Source organism: Hippopotamus amphibius, chromosome 16 (assembly GCF_030028045.1).
Source record: "Hippopotamus amphibius kiboko isolate mHipAmp2 chromosome 16, mHipAmp2.hap2, whole genome shotgun sequence".
In the NCBI taxonomy this organism is placed as follows: Eukaryota; Metazoa; Chordata; class Mammalia; order Artiodactyla; family Hippopotamidae; genus Hippopotamus; species Hippopotamus amphibius.
Window position 1 is genome coordinate 27,863,912 of NC_080201.1, and position 13,693 is coordinate 27,877,604.

The following is a 13,693-nucleotide window of genomic DNA, read 5'->3' on the forward strand; positions in this document are numbered from 1 at the left end:
AGTTTAATAGGAGGGACAAAACCAGGGTGGCCTTTCACGGAATCCCTGCTTTTTGCTTTCAGCAGCATTTTACGGCTACAGACTTAAGGCAAGGGTTGAATTCCACGAGTCAAAAAATGACCCCTTGGGCTTCCTAGGTGGCGCAGTGGTTAAGAATCCGCCTGCCAATGCAGAGGACATGGGTTCGATCCCTGCTCCAGGAGGATCCCACATGCCACGGAGTGACTACGCACGTGTGCCAAAAAAAAAAAAAAAAAAATTGACCCTTTTCTGAGACTCAGCTCTGTGGAAAACCCGGGGACCCTGGCTGGATTGTGGAGAAAACTGGCCGGCGTGGCTGCCTCCTCTTGCTGGGCCGTCTTACGAGCTGCCGGCTGAGTATTGGGGCTAGGCAGCTGGTCCCTGCCTCATCTCTGCACGCAGCCAAAAAATAGAGACGTGACAGGTCTGTTTCCCATGTCTTGGGAGTTTTGTCAGTGGAAAGGAAAGAGGCAGAAACTCTGATGGGGGAGGGAAACCACCACCTTGGGGAGGAGGGGAAAAGCCCGTGCGTCTGGCTGTTCTGTGTTCACAGCTGCCCATGGTGCCTGCTGCGGCTCTCCTTGGGAATGGCAGCGATGAGAGGGATGCTCTTGGTGCTGTTCTACATCTCCCGCACTTCTGCCAGTGAGTGTGTTTCTCTCTTCCTTCATGACTTTAGCCGATCGTGTGACATGGCAGGGGGAATCGTCTCGGAAAATGAAATGGTCCTTAATGTGCAGAGAGGGACTCAGGGGGTGGGTGACTCACGGCGCTTTGCTCTGGGCAGCACGTGTGTGTGGTGGGAACCAGGCAAAGAAGCGGGACGTGGGGCGTGGATGTAGGAAACTATGGCCTCAGCAGCCTGATGTCAGGCCTAGTCCTCAGTGAGAGTATGGTTAGGAAAACAAGCCTCAGAATACGGAGAGGCCCTCTGGGTAGAGGGGGTTGGCATGAGGCCTGCCTCCCCACTCACAGCCCTGCCCTACTCTTCCTGGGGCACATCTCCCTCTGTCAGGTGGGGGACATCCTTCCTGAGCCTGTGTGGGGACCTGAGATGTGTCTTATGCACTTGGGAACCAGGCCTTCCCTGTGTTCTATTTCAGCATCACTGTTCCGATGAAGCTCTTTATCCCTAGACCTTGATCGTTACCTCTAAACTGACGCCCAGCTGCAGGACTGGGCCCAGGAGCAGGGAGGTGCCTTAGAGGCTCCCTGGTCTCTGTCGGCAGATGTGTCAGCTGCAGTCCTCTCCGACTCCCAGCTTGTCCAGGACTAAAATTCCAGCCTGGAAAGGGGCAGATGGAGGAGGGGCACTTGATGAAAGCGGTCTCTGCCTCAGCTTCTGCCACCCCAGCTGCTCTCTCCTGGTTTCCTGGAGTTAGATGGGAGAGATGAGCGAGCTCCCCGAGCTCTCACGCACGCACGTGTGTGTGTGCGCGCGCGCTCAGGAGGAGCACCCCACTTTCCCAGCTTCCTCCACTTCCTTCCAGCCCAAGGAGACAAAACACAGAAAGGGCGTCTCCTCCCTCTTAAAAAGCCTCATGCGAGTGACCCGGGGCAAACATTTCATCTCTGGGTCAGATTTCCTCATTATATCCTGGCCTTTCAAGGGCTTTATAAGGTCAAATGAATCAGCCAGCTAGAGCTTTGAAAAAGCAAAACTCATCACACACCTGTAGGTTCTTGCTGTGTTAGGAAGGGTTGGCTAGCACCGTGTTCACCACAGATGGCCCATGTCCTGTGGGAAAAAACAGAATTCTTGTCTTTGGTGACCCTGAAGTACGTGGTGGCCTTACAGACATCATCTTGCTAACAACCAGCTCTCGCTGTTCCAGCAACGTCTCCAAGTGTCCATTCATAGAGATGTAGAGATGTTTGATCACATGATGCCCTAGCATGGAGAGGTCTGCTGTGGTCCTTTATGACTATACTGAATGTTCAGTCAACGTCAGCATCTTGGTTTGGCAACTCTCTGTCATTGGTGCTCACCTCAAAGGTCACCTCCTGGGGGAAGCCGTCCCAGACTTCATGTTCTGGGCAGAATCCAGAATCCCCCTCCTGTGTATCCTCCGGGCACAGTCCCTTGTGTCACAAGTCTCTCTGTATGCCGTCACTCTCCAGCCTGTCTGTCTCCCCTGTGCACTGCGACCTCCCCTGGGGTGGGGACAGGATCCTGACATCCTTCCCTGCCAGCCCAGCCTCTAACTCAGTAGGGCTGTGTGTGTGGTTGGATGAATGGCTGAAAGAGAAGCCACCCATGACCTGACTTCGTCAGCTGGTGCGACCCCACCATGTGACACACAGGACCCAGGGCCAGCGATCTAGAAACCAGCACTGGGGACTCATGCGGTGGCACCCAGAGCAGTGGTTTACATGCGGGGAAAATGGGATTGTCCGTTGGGCTTGGCATTACCAGTCACGGGGACACACCTCTCCTCTTGTGAGAGGCGTGTGCTACCCCAGCTCTCACAAAAGGACACTGAGGCCCAGAGAGGGGAGTGGCTCGCCCCAAGGCTCAACACATAGTTGCCCCAAGGCCAGCTAGACTTGGGACCCTGTGCCCAGAGCCTTCCTAAAACACTAGTGGTTCTCAATTCTGAACACACATTAGAATCTACCAGGGGAGCTTTTTAAAAAATGCCAGTGCCCAGGCCTTGTCCCCAGGGGTCTGGCAGGAGGTGGGCACCAGGCGGAGGAGGTGTTCCGTCGGGTTGAGAATCCCTGTGCCCCACTCTGCGTAGGCGAGGATGAGATGGGCACCCCTGAGTCCGCTAAGGAGGCCGAGGATGGGGACTCATCGGGACGCGGCACGTGGACGAGCAGGGGAGACCCACCAAGGGTCTTTTATGCGGAAGGAGACCCACTAGGAAAATAAACGTGGGTGGCAGAGTTAGTGGTGACCAAGACAGAGAGCCAGAGTGGGGGACCAGCAGGAGAGCGAGCGGGCCCTGGGCTCTGGTGCGGTGGCGGCGGCCACAGGCCTGGACTCCTCGCCCCAGCAGTGAGGCCCCCGCACACCCCCTGCAGGTTGCAGCATCCAGAAAGTCAACATTGTGGAAACTTCCGAGGAGGGCCTGGTGGAAGACGAGGAGTTCCCGTGGGTGGTGTCGCTGCAGGATTCCCAGTACAGCCACCTGGCTTTCGGCAGCATCCTCAGTGACTTCTGGATCCTCAGCATTGCATCCCCCTTTCAGAACAGGCCAGTACCCCTGCTCTGGAGCCCACACAGCCCAGTGAGGCGGGGCGGGGGCGGGCTCTGTTTCCTGCTCAGCGTGGGGAGGCCTGGAAGGTGGATTCCTGGTCACAGGACAACAGAGCTTTTTACCAGTTCAGCGCTTGCTGTGAGTTGGGGGGGTCCTAAAATCACCCGTTGCCGAGGTTGGTGCAGTCTGTGTCTTTCTGCTGGGAGGACTGCCAGCTGCTCAACTGCAAAGTGAAACGATGGCTTCTTCATCCACCGCAGGAAGGCTATTCATTCCCATCCTACTACAGTCACAAAGGCACAAACTCCAGATACTAGAAGTCCCTACCGCGTACCGTGTTAAGAGAGTTGACAGGAGCCCCTTACCTTAAAACACTTACCTGGGGCCTTCACAATGTGACTGCCACAAACACACGCACGTAGAGGAAAGACTTGAAGGAAATGCGCCAACACTTGAGGAGCGCCCATCTCTGGGTGCTCAGAACGCACACGGTTTCTGTTTTCTTCTTTGAACTTATCTGTATGCTCCAAATTTTTTACAACGAATGGGCATTCTTTTAAACCATACAAAAAAAAAAACCTATCTGTGCTATTAAAAGAAAAACTTTTTTTTTGTAAAACAACTCACTTTCTGACCTAGAGTTCACTTTTGGGTATCAAAATTAAGGAAATAATTTTAACTATTAGAAAAATTTTATGCACAAAGTTCTTCCTAGGATGGTTACTTACACACAAAACACTGGAAATGTAATGTCTGATTATCATGCATAAATAATGATATAGTTACTCGTTCATATATAGTTTATAATATATGTTATATATAACACACATTGTAGTATATAAATACTATATGCAATTACATATAGATCTATCTATATTAGATACATGTGATGTATACTCTATATTATAGTATAGTATACATACTATATATTATATACTATTTATACATTATATATTATATACACACACACAGTATGGGGGGAGAGTATAATTACTGCAGCTGGCTAAATACATTAAAGTGTAAACCCTTGATGGAATATTGTGCAGCTGCTGAATTTTTTAACATGTGATTTGTATTTTTTATTTGAAAATACATGTGATACTATGATGTTCATGAGGAATCAAAGGGCATATAATGAAAAGCAGCTCCTCCCTTCCCCCCCCTTCAGTCACTGCTTCCCTCTCTTGAACCATTTCTGTCACCAGTTTCTTGGGCGTTCTTCCTGAAAAACTCCATGCACTCATAGATAGCTATATACCTATAGGTCTATCTATATTGACTTTTATATCTATTGACAGAGAGAGAATTTTCTTTCCCCCTCTGTATTAATTTGCTGGGGCAAATACTACAGACAGGGTGGCTTAGACAATAAACATTTACTTCTCACTGTTCCAGAGGCTGGAAGTCCAAGATCAAGGTGTCAGCAGGGTTGGTTTCTCCCAAGGACTCACTCCTTGGCTCACAGACTGCCACCTTCTCTCTGTGTTCTCCCATGGACTTTCCTTTCCTCTGTGGGCACACACTCTTGCTGTCTCTTCTTCTTATAAGGACACTAGTCCTATTGGATTAGGGCCCCACCCAACGGACTCGTTTAATCTTAATTACCTCCTTAAGGACCCTATCTCCAAACACATTCACTTTGAGGGTTAGGGCTTCACCTATGAATCTAGGGGGACACAATTCAGTCCATAACACCTGCCAATACAACTGGTAGCACACCATACACGTTTTTCCACTCAGCTTTTTTCACGCTGCCGTGAATGTTGGGTGATCTTTTCTTATCAATACATAGAAAGCTACCTCATTATTTTCATCAGTGTCCCACATGGATGTTTCATAATTACATAGTCCTCTAATAATGGAAATTTGGGTTGTTTCCAGTCTTTCACTAGTAGCAAAAAATGCTGCAGCAGATATACTTGTATACACATTATTTCATATATGTGGAAGCATATTGCAGCACGAATAACATAGGAGTGGAACAACTGGATGAAATTTTGATAGCTGTTGCCAACCAGGCCTCCAGAGAGGTTCTGTTTTCTATGTAGTGTTTTCCTTACTGCTGTTTTCTATCTGGTCTGCTGTTTTGGTTTTGATTTCCTCTTTGACTCTAGGTTTTATTAAAGATCACTTAAAAATATCCAGGTGAGAGGGTATTTTGTTTTGTTTTCTAACATAATTTAATTTTGAGTTAGACTGCATGATGATCTACTCAGTATTTTGTTGATGTTGTCTTTGCAGTCTACTATGTGGTCCATATGAATAATTTCCCAGGTAAATTAAAAAGCTCATTCTCTGTCTTTGGAGTACAATTGAATACATGAAATTGGGGCAGGGAGTCCACTTGATCTGTGCTAGGCTGACCAAGGTGAATTACAAGCTTCTGGCTTTTTCTCCTATTTTCTGGAATTTAATTTGTGAACATTGTGTCACTGCAGATATTTATAACTGAAGTCTTCACTGTAGACCGAACTCCTTACCGTCATGAAAAGCCTTTCTTTGTCTTATTGCATGCTCTTCTGCTCTGATGTTCAGAATGAAACTCCTGCTTTTTATTTTAGATTGTTCTGTTTTTATTGCTTCCTGTTTTTCTTTTCATTCTATGGCTTTGTTTTGTATGTCTCTTCTGACAAATATGGAAAGTTTGAATTTGTTCTGGTGTTCATCTTACAGTTATAATTTCACGGAAGACACCCAAATCTTCTGTTTCTCTCTGGATGGTCCTCTCTAGACTCTTCTGTGGCCGATGCCAGAATTCTTGTCTTTTCGCTTCTTCCCTCCTTCTTCTTGATCTCCCGATTTTAGTAGGTTATTTATGTACTTTAATCTTTACCTTGATTCATGTACATATTTGCACACCCTTGTTATTTCATATATTAGCTGTAAATACATAATAGTTTCGACTCCCATAAAAGATGAGAAAATTGGTGTATACACCTTCCTCTGCTTTTATTTTAGCTTTAGTTACACCATTTGATTATTGCCAGGGTTTACATCATTACTCCAATCTATAACTTTAAAAGTTTTTCTTTCATTTTAATTTTAGACCCATATTGTAATGAATTCTGCACTTACTGATAGTCCCTTTGCTGGATTTTTTCCATTCAACACTAGAACTGTCTAAAATTTGTCATCAAGTAGTTTCTTTTTTTCTTCTTTTTTTTGGGGGGGGGGGGGCACTCAGCACAGCATATGGGATCTTAGTCCCCTGACCAGGGATGGAACCTGTGCCCGCTGCAGTGGAAGTATAAGAGTCCTGACTACTGGACCACTGGGGAAGTCCCTCCAAGTAGTTTCTTAAAGGGCTCCCAAGAACCATGTTTCCTCGGGTTTTACATATTCAGAAGTGTGGTGCTGCCCTGAATGACCACGTATGTGTAGAATTCACAGATCACGCCTGCTTCCATTTGAGGACTTCATAGGCACTCCCACCTGCCACTATCCCTTAGCTTCGGGTATTAAATCTTGCTGTGGAGGAGTCTGAAGCCATTCTGATGTCTTCCTCTGCAGGCGGGAGCCCACACATCCTAGTACTCCCCCGGGCGGGGGCCTGCTTTACACTTGTTATCCTATCTTAGCACCCCTTTCACTCTCACAAGTTCCCCGGTTAGACCATAAATGAGAGGCCAAACTTAGGATGACTTAATCTGTTTTGTGTGGTTGCCCAAGGATTCCTTCTTTGTCACTGAAGTCCAGCAACTTTACGAGCTTTGCTGAGTCTCTCCCACCTGCCCCTCCAGACCCACTCTCAACTCTTTTCCACTCTGCTGGGTCCCAGGAGGCTGACCTGTGTGGGTTACACCAATGGGCGTTCTTGCCTCCTGGGTTCCAGTTGGGTTTGGCCAAAGGGAGCACTGGTAAGAGATCAGAGGGAGGGAGGAAGTGAGGTCAGGGTCCTTATTCCCCTGACAGATGCTGCAGACTGGCTGCCTCCTCCAGCCGGGGGACCCACTCCCACAGCTCTGTCTGACCACGTCCTCCCATCAGCACACTGTTGTTACCTCAGCAGATAGCTGTATATGCCACCTGGAACCCAGCACACTGTACTGTTCTCTGTGATTTCCCTACATCCTGCAAGACCTTTGTAAAGAGTCCCTTTACTAAACTTCCCTCAATTTACCTTATTTGAGTGTGTCATCTGTTTCCTGCTGGGAGCTGACAAGGGTATGTCTCAGTGTTAATCATTCTGTATAGATTTTCCCCTAGGATATGGGGTACCCTTCCACACTGTAGACACAATTCTTATTTCTGGAAACCTTTCCTAAATTAGATCTTGAAATATTTTTTTCTGTTTCATTATTTTGGTTACCTTCTCTGCAGTCTGCTGACTCTCCATGGACCGCCATATCTGTTATTTTCTCTCCAGCCTTTTAAAAATCTCTGTTAATGACCATTTCATTTTGGTCCTTTCTTGGTCCTACCTTCTGTGTCCCTCATTGTGTTTTCTGTGGTCTCTACTCTCCTTTATGCTGCTTCCAACTTGGCTTTCATTCTGGTCATGGTTTCATTTCTCTACTTTCCATTTCTTTGCTGAGAAGTGTGTTCAACCAGCTTTATCTGACTCTGCGGCAGTAAGTAGCATCTGTAACTCCCTGTCCTTGTGTAGTCCTTCTACTCTCCTGTCAGCCCTTTCCCTGATTCCAGGGTTTGGATGCTCTAGCGTCTCTTAGTTTTATGGTGTTTTCAATTGTTTCTCATTATCGTAATTCCTCGGGTGATTCCAAAGAGGAGAATGGGAAACATCCAATTGAACTCGATCACTATGAAAATCGAAATTTCTCTGAAGTGTCTATAATATGAGTATATAATATGAAAAGATGCTTGAATTAAAATGTCAAGTGTGAAAGTCAAGAATCAAGATTACATCTTGGTTGTGACTACAACTATGTAAATATATATGTATATATAAGATTATCAGCCATAATATGACAGATTATCTTTGGGTGGTAGGGCATATGCCATTAAGACAGAAGAATCCTCAAGATCCTATGGGCTCACAAAGGAGGACACAAGTCTAGGGGTTCAGAAAAGATTTCCTGACAAACGACTACATATAAAATAGATAAAAAGACAAGGTCTTACTGTATGGCACAGGGAACTATATTCAATACCCTGTAATAAACCATAATGGAAAAGAATGTTAACATTCTTTGAATCACTTTGCTGTACACCAGAAACTAATACCATTTGTGAATCAACTATACTTCAATAAAATGGGAAAAAAAAAAGATTTCCTGGGGACTGGGTTCAAAAGGGTGAGTAAAAAGTAGCTCTAGGAAGATGAATTGGATGAGTGTTCCAGGCTGAAACAATAATAAATGTGTAAACAGGGAAGTGTGAGGCTTCCTCGCTGTTTGGGCTTCTGAAGATTCCCTTGCTCTCTCCCCAGGAAGGATGCTGTCGCTATAGTTGGTATAGCGGAGATGGATGCAAAACTGATTGCTCACGAAGAGTATCCAGTCAACACCATCATCATCCATGAGGACTTCGATAATAAAACAATGAAAAATAACATAGCCCTCCTGAAGACAGACACAGCGATGCGGTTCAACAACCTGGTCCGGCCTATCTGCTTCCTCGGCAGAAAGCTGCACTTGCCACCAGCCTTGCAGAACTGCTGGGTGGCAGGATGGAATCCCACAACTGCAGTTAATCCCTTCTTCTCCTAGAGGAGGCTGTGTGTGTGCTAGCAGTGGGGGTGACTGAGATGAACTCTTCTAGGGCTTAGCTCAATAATTCAGGGGGCCCAAGGTTCTAGAGTTGGGCTGGAACCTTTACTTAACCAGCCAAGATTCCCAGCGCTTGCCCTCTTTGAGACCATTCTTACATTTGGTCCTTTTTCTTCTATTCCTACACCAATATTGGAAGTACACTGGAAGTACATTGGAAGCAAACAGCCTGAAATGTGTGCAAGGTTACCGAGGGGGCAAGGGACATTATTCCTGGAACCAGAGCTAACAGCCCTCTTGTCTGGGCCATCCTTGTTTTCTTTTATTCTTGGGAAGTAAACAAGGAAATGCATTCATGCTCTGTAGATGTGAAGGAGGGGTGAACATGTTCTCTGCCTATTTTCACATTTAAGTTCAAAGCAAAGGTAGTTTTCAATAAAAACTCAGACACAGGTTCTGATTTCTATGAGGAAAAGGGGATTTATCAGAACATTTCCTACTCACTCCCATCTGGATATGTGGGTTGTAGTTGCGTTGACCTGGGGGATGTCTTCTTGTTAATAATTCTTGGGCTCTCTGTTGTCCAGACGGGAAATCACATGACGATGAGTATCCTGAGGAAAATCTCCGTGAAAGACATCGACTTGTGTCCCTTAAACAAAATTGAGAAAACAGGATGTGGCCATCACATAGAGATGGAAACCGATGCCGTCTGCTTGGTAAGACCGCAGTGGAGTAGAAGCCACATGCTGAGGGTAAGCAGTGGTCGCTTCACGGGGAGCCTGGGGACTCGCCCTCGTTGTGTTGTGAGCTCCGTGAGGGCAGGGACCGTCGCCTGGGATTCACGGGCGTCTCGTGGGCGAACAGCGCTTGGCAGGTAGCAGGTGCTGCATAACAACCTGCTGAATGTACTAACCAGTCACCGATTTCACTGGGATATGACGAAGCGCGGCTAAGTCACGTGTTTTCTCATTCGCTAAAAGTTTGCAAGAGTGAGTCCAAACCACACATGCAGATGCACGTGGAGCACGCCTACAGCGTGGGCTCGCTGTGTTCAGCTTCTTTGGAACCTAGACTGATGCCGTTGCTCATCAGTTACGGGATTTCTTTTTTCCGTAAGAAGCCCGGCCCTCTGCCTGGATGTGGGCTGTCCAGATGTGGCTGTCCTACTGCCACAGGAAATGCGTAGAATTCACAAACACCTGTCCAGGGCCCCTCGTATCCACATCTGGAAAAAGTGTGGCTTATCCGGGCCACACGGTTACTAACCGTTAAAGACGAGAACCCAGGTCTGCCAGATTTCCGGACAGTTTCCCTCCTCGCCTCTAAAATTGTCCAAAACACTGATCATCCACTTTTCTCGAAGGAACCTTCAAGATTCCCTGATGGGGAATTTTTTTTTCCAGATGATCTAGAGAAAGCTTTTTAGAGAAAGGGGAAAAATACGTGTACGTGGACGGTTCTTTCTTAAAGTCATTTTATTGCAAAAGCATGAAGGACTGTCTTTCATCAGGCAATAAGTTTGCCCTTCCAAAGCTGGTTCAACATTTATTGAGTGCCTATGTTGTCCTGGGCTCTTTGCCAGGTGGAGGATTGTAGCAGCTTCTTAAATTAGAGAATGTGTTAAAATACAGTAGAAGATGTAGCTACTTAACAAAATCCTGCCATCAGTCACTCCATCAATCTAGTGCCACACTTCATCAAATCCAAGATGCTGTCGGTTGTAGAACGCACTATTATTTTATGTAACACTGAGAAAAAAAAAATGCTGCCACTGAAACTCTGGAAGCAGCTGATTAAAAGACACATCCCATTTCAAAGATGTTAATTTTTAAGAGCATCTTAGATTCACTGGAATATGGTACGCTGCTTACACGCTAAATGATCACCTCTTTAAACCACCCACAAAGTTCAGATTGGTTTTTAACTGTAGCACACCTGCAGACAGCCTGTTTTTTAAGAGAATTATGCTTGCAAACTGTCTCAGACCAAAAAAAAAAAAAAAAAAAAGGTGACTTGTCTACCTCGGATCCTTCCTAGGAAATGTGTTCTAGTGTACAGAGGTTCTCAAAGCCACACTTCTAACATGTAAAATAAGCCACCCAGGTTCAGTGTCTGCCCTAATGGGTGCTCAGAAACCCAACAAAAGTAGAATCACTTTGAACTCACCCCTCCTTTTTTCCCACAACTGTTAGGGCTTTTGCTGAATGTCAAGGTTGAGGTTCATGCAATGAAAGGGCCCCTCTATGCCGGGGTTGCTCCCCTGAGAGATGAGGTGGGACTGCTCCAGAGGAGCACCTGGTACTTTTGGCCTCCATTGCTTGAGCTTCAGAAGCCTCAGCCTTACACGTTATGGGGAAGAGAAAAAGTAGCATGTTCTACACCCGAGTGGAACGGCAACTTACAAAACCACACGATAGCCAGGGATGTTGACCCCACAATCATTTGTCAAACTATTTGTCCTGAATTGCATTCTTTTTCTTCCTCAAGCTGTAAAAGCACAGTTAAAACAAACTGGGCGTGGGACTGGTGAACAGAGGGGAGGCCACTCCATTCTTGGCCAGAGAGCCTCTGTGCCCCAGGCGGACACAATGGGGTGCAGATGAGAGCCTGTTCACCAGTCCTAGGAGGACCAGCCAGAGCTCAGGGATGAAATCTCGACCCTCTGCCATTTGGCAGCATGGGATGCAAACAGTAGAATGTGAAAAACTGAAAGATGAAGAGTTCCACACTCAAGCACCTTCTTCCATCTAATGAGAAGCACAGAGTGAAGTCTGGAATGTCATCCTGGTGTGTGTGTGGCCATGGGATAACTGGGGAATTAGGGCAGCCTTGCAGAGCATGCCTGCCATGGCCCTGCTTGCAGAGTTGCTCTTTTCCTCTCCCATTCACCTGCATTTCTGTTCTGGTTTTACTTCGCCAGAAAAAGGAGGGTTTAGTGAAAGAGGCTGCATGTGTGTAGAAACCCAAGAACGCTCAGACACCCAAGCCTGGGAATGGGCAGGGGCTGAGGTGACCACTAGAGGCACTGTTTTGCTCTCTCTAATTCTCATTGTTGAGTCTGTTCAGATTGTTTCCCATTGTCAACTGCAAGCCCCTCCCTCCAGGCCTCAGTTCAAACAACAAGAGCAACGTGTGACCGTCCAGCCCTTCTCGCCTGGCAGGTCACAGAGGTCAAAGTGGCTAGCCAGCCTTTGATGATAAACCCCCTCTTGGACCAAGATGGACTACAGGTGGGGCTGGGGTGCAGGTATTCCTTTAAGAGGAGGCCTTGGTGTGCTGGGGGTGGGGGGAGACAGGTGAGCTATATTACACCTAGTAGCTGTCTTGTTGCTTTTCCCACATTCCTCAGTTTTTCACATAAAAATGATGGCCTTTTCTCAACACCAGGGTAATAGCAGCTGTTTCCTGAGTGCATGCAGTATGTCAGGCCCTGTACCAGGAGCTCTGCCGGTGTTACAGGCACTACACTTGTCCCCACGTTAGCTCAGAGAATTAGGTAACCTGCCAGGGTCACGTGTCCAGCCAAGTGTGCTGGGCTTCTGCCCACCCACCTGCAGGGAGGTAAGGTCCGAGTGGCAGAACTCCCGTGGCCCAGAGGACGGCTCCCGAGAGCGTGGCCAGGGGACGGGGGCGCAGGGTGCACTGGCCGACAGCTGCCCGTCTGGAAAGGCTGGGAACCCAGCCCAGGGGCGTGTGTTCCCCAGAAGTCTGACTCTGACCCAAGCAGGACTGTGAGCAGGTGTGCTCAGCTTAAACGAAGGATGGAAACAAAAGAGAGAAGAGAACGGAAAACGGGAGCATCCCAGGCCAGAAAGGAATAAAGTAACATTTGAGGAGTGAGAAACCAAAAGAGGGGGAGCCTTTATGCAAAGTACTGGAAAGGGGCAAGAAAATGTAACGGGATCCAGGAAGCGACAGGCAAACTGCAGGAGCCTACACACAATTTGTATAATAGAAGGAAAAGTCATCTTGTTGGAATTTGTGGTGCGGTGGCCTGGATTGGAAATATTATCCTATAATTTACCCCGTTTCCAGTGAGAACCAGTGTAAAGCTTTTCTAGAACAGATAGTAAATTGCACAGGGACATATTAAAAAAGAAAACTTGTTCTAAGACCTGAAGCCTTCTGTCCTTTGTCACAGGGGGACCCAGGGAACCCAATGATGTGTCAGCTGCAGGAGCTGAATCTGTGGGTGCTGAGAGGAATCCTGTCCCACGGCGGTGAGAAATGCCCCGGGGTCTTCCTGTACATCAGGGTGGAAGACTACAGCAACTGGATCACGTCCAAGACCAAGAAGACCAGCCCGCCCCTGTCTTCCTTCCACCACTGGGAGAACCCGATTCCCTCCCCCAGCCACTCATCACGTGATGTTGTGACACAGAAAAAACATGCCAGGCTGAGCCAGGTTGGACGGTCCCAACCACACTTCCAAGGACAGAAAAGGGCCACCATGCATTCACGGCCAGCAAATGGCGCTCAAGTGAGTCTAGACTTTAGGGAAAAGGGTCTGACGGAGTCAGACCGGTCTGAGATGGCCATCCAGCCCATGTACTATGACTACTACGGTAGGGAGGCTGGGGACAGTGTGTCTCTATCAGGCCAGAACAGGTTACATCAGCCCCAAGCAATTACCTTCTTTTTCTTTGTGCTTGTTTTCTTTGGTAACGGTATCTTAGTCTAGGAGCTAACCCTCCAAACTGAAGAGTAAGCTCAGAACGCTGAGTGCCAGGCATTCACCACGCTGCTTTGGTGTCTCTTTCTGAGAGTTGCACAGCTGGGCTGCCGCGGACAAGGCCC

At 47.4% G+C, this 13,693-nt stretch overlaps 1 pseudogene; it reads left to right on the plus strand.

Annotated features, from left to right (window-relative positions):
• Positions 1-577: 577 nt before the first annotated feature.
• On the plus strand, positions 578-13,577 carry LOC130838051 (inactive serine protease 54-like; annotated as a pseudogene).
• Positions 13,578-13,693: the final 116 nt, after the last annotated feature.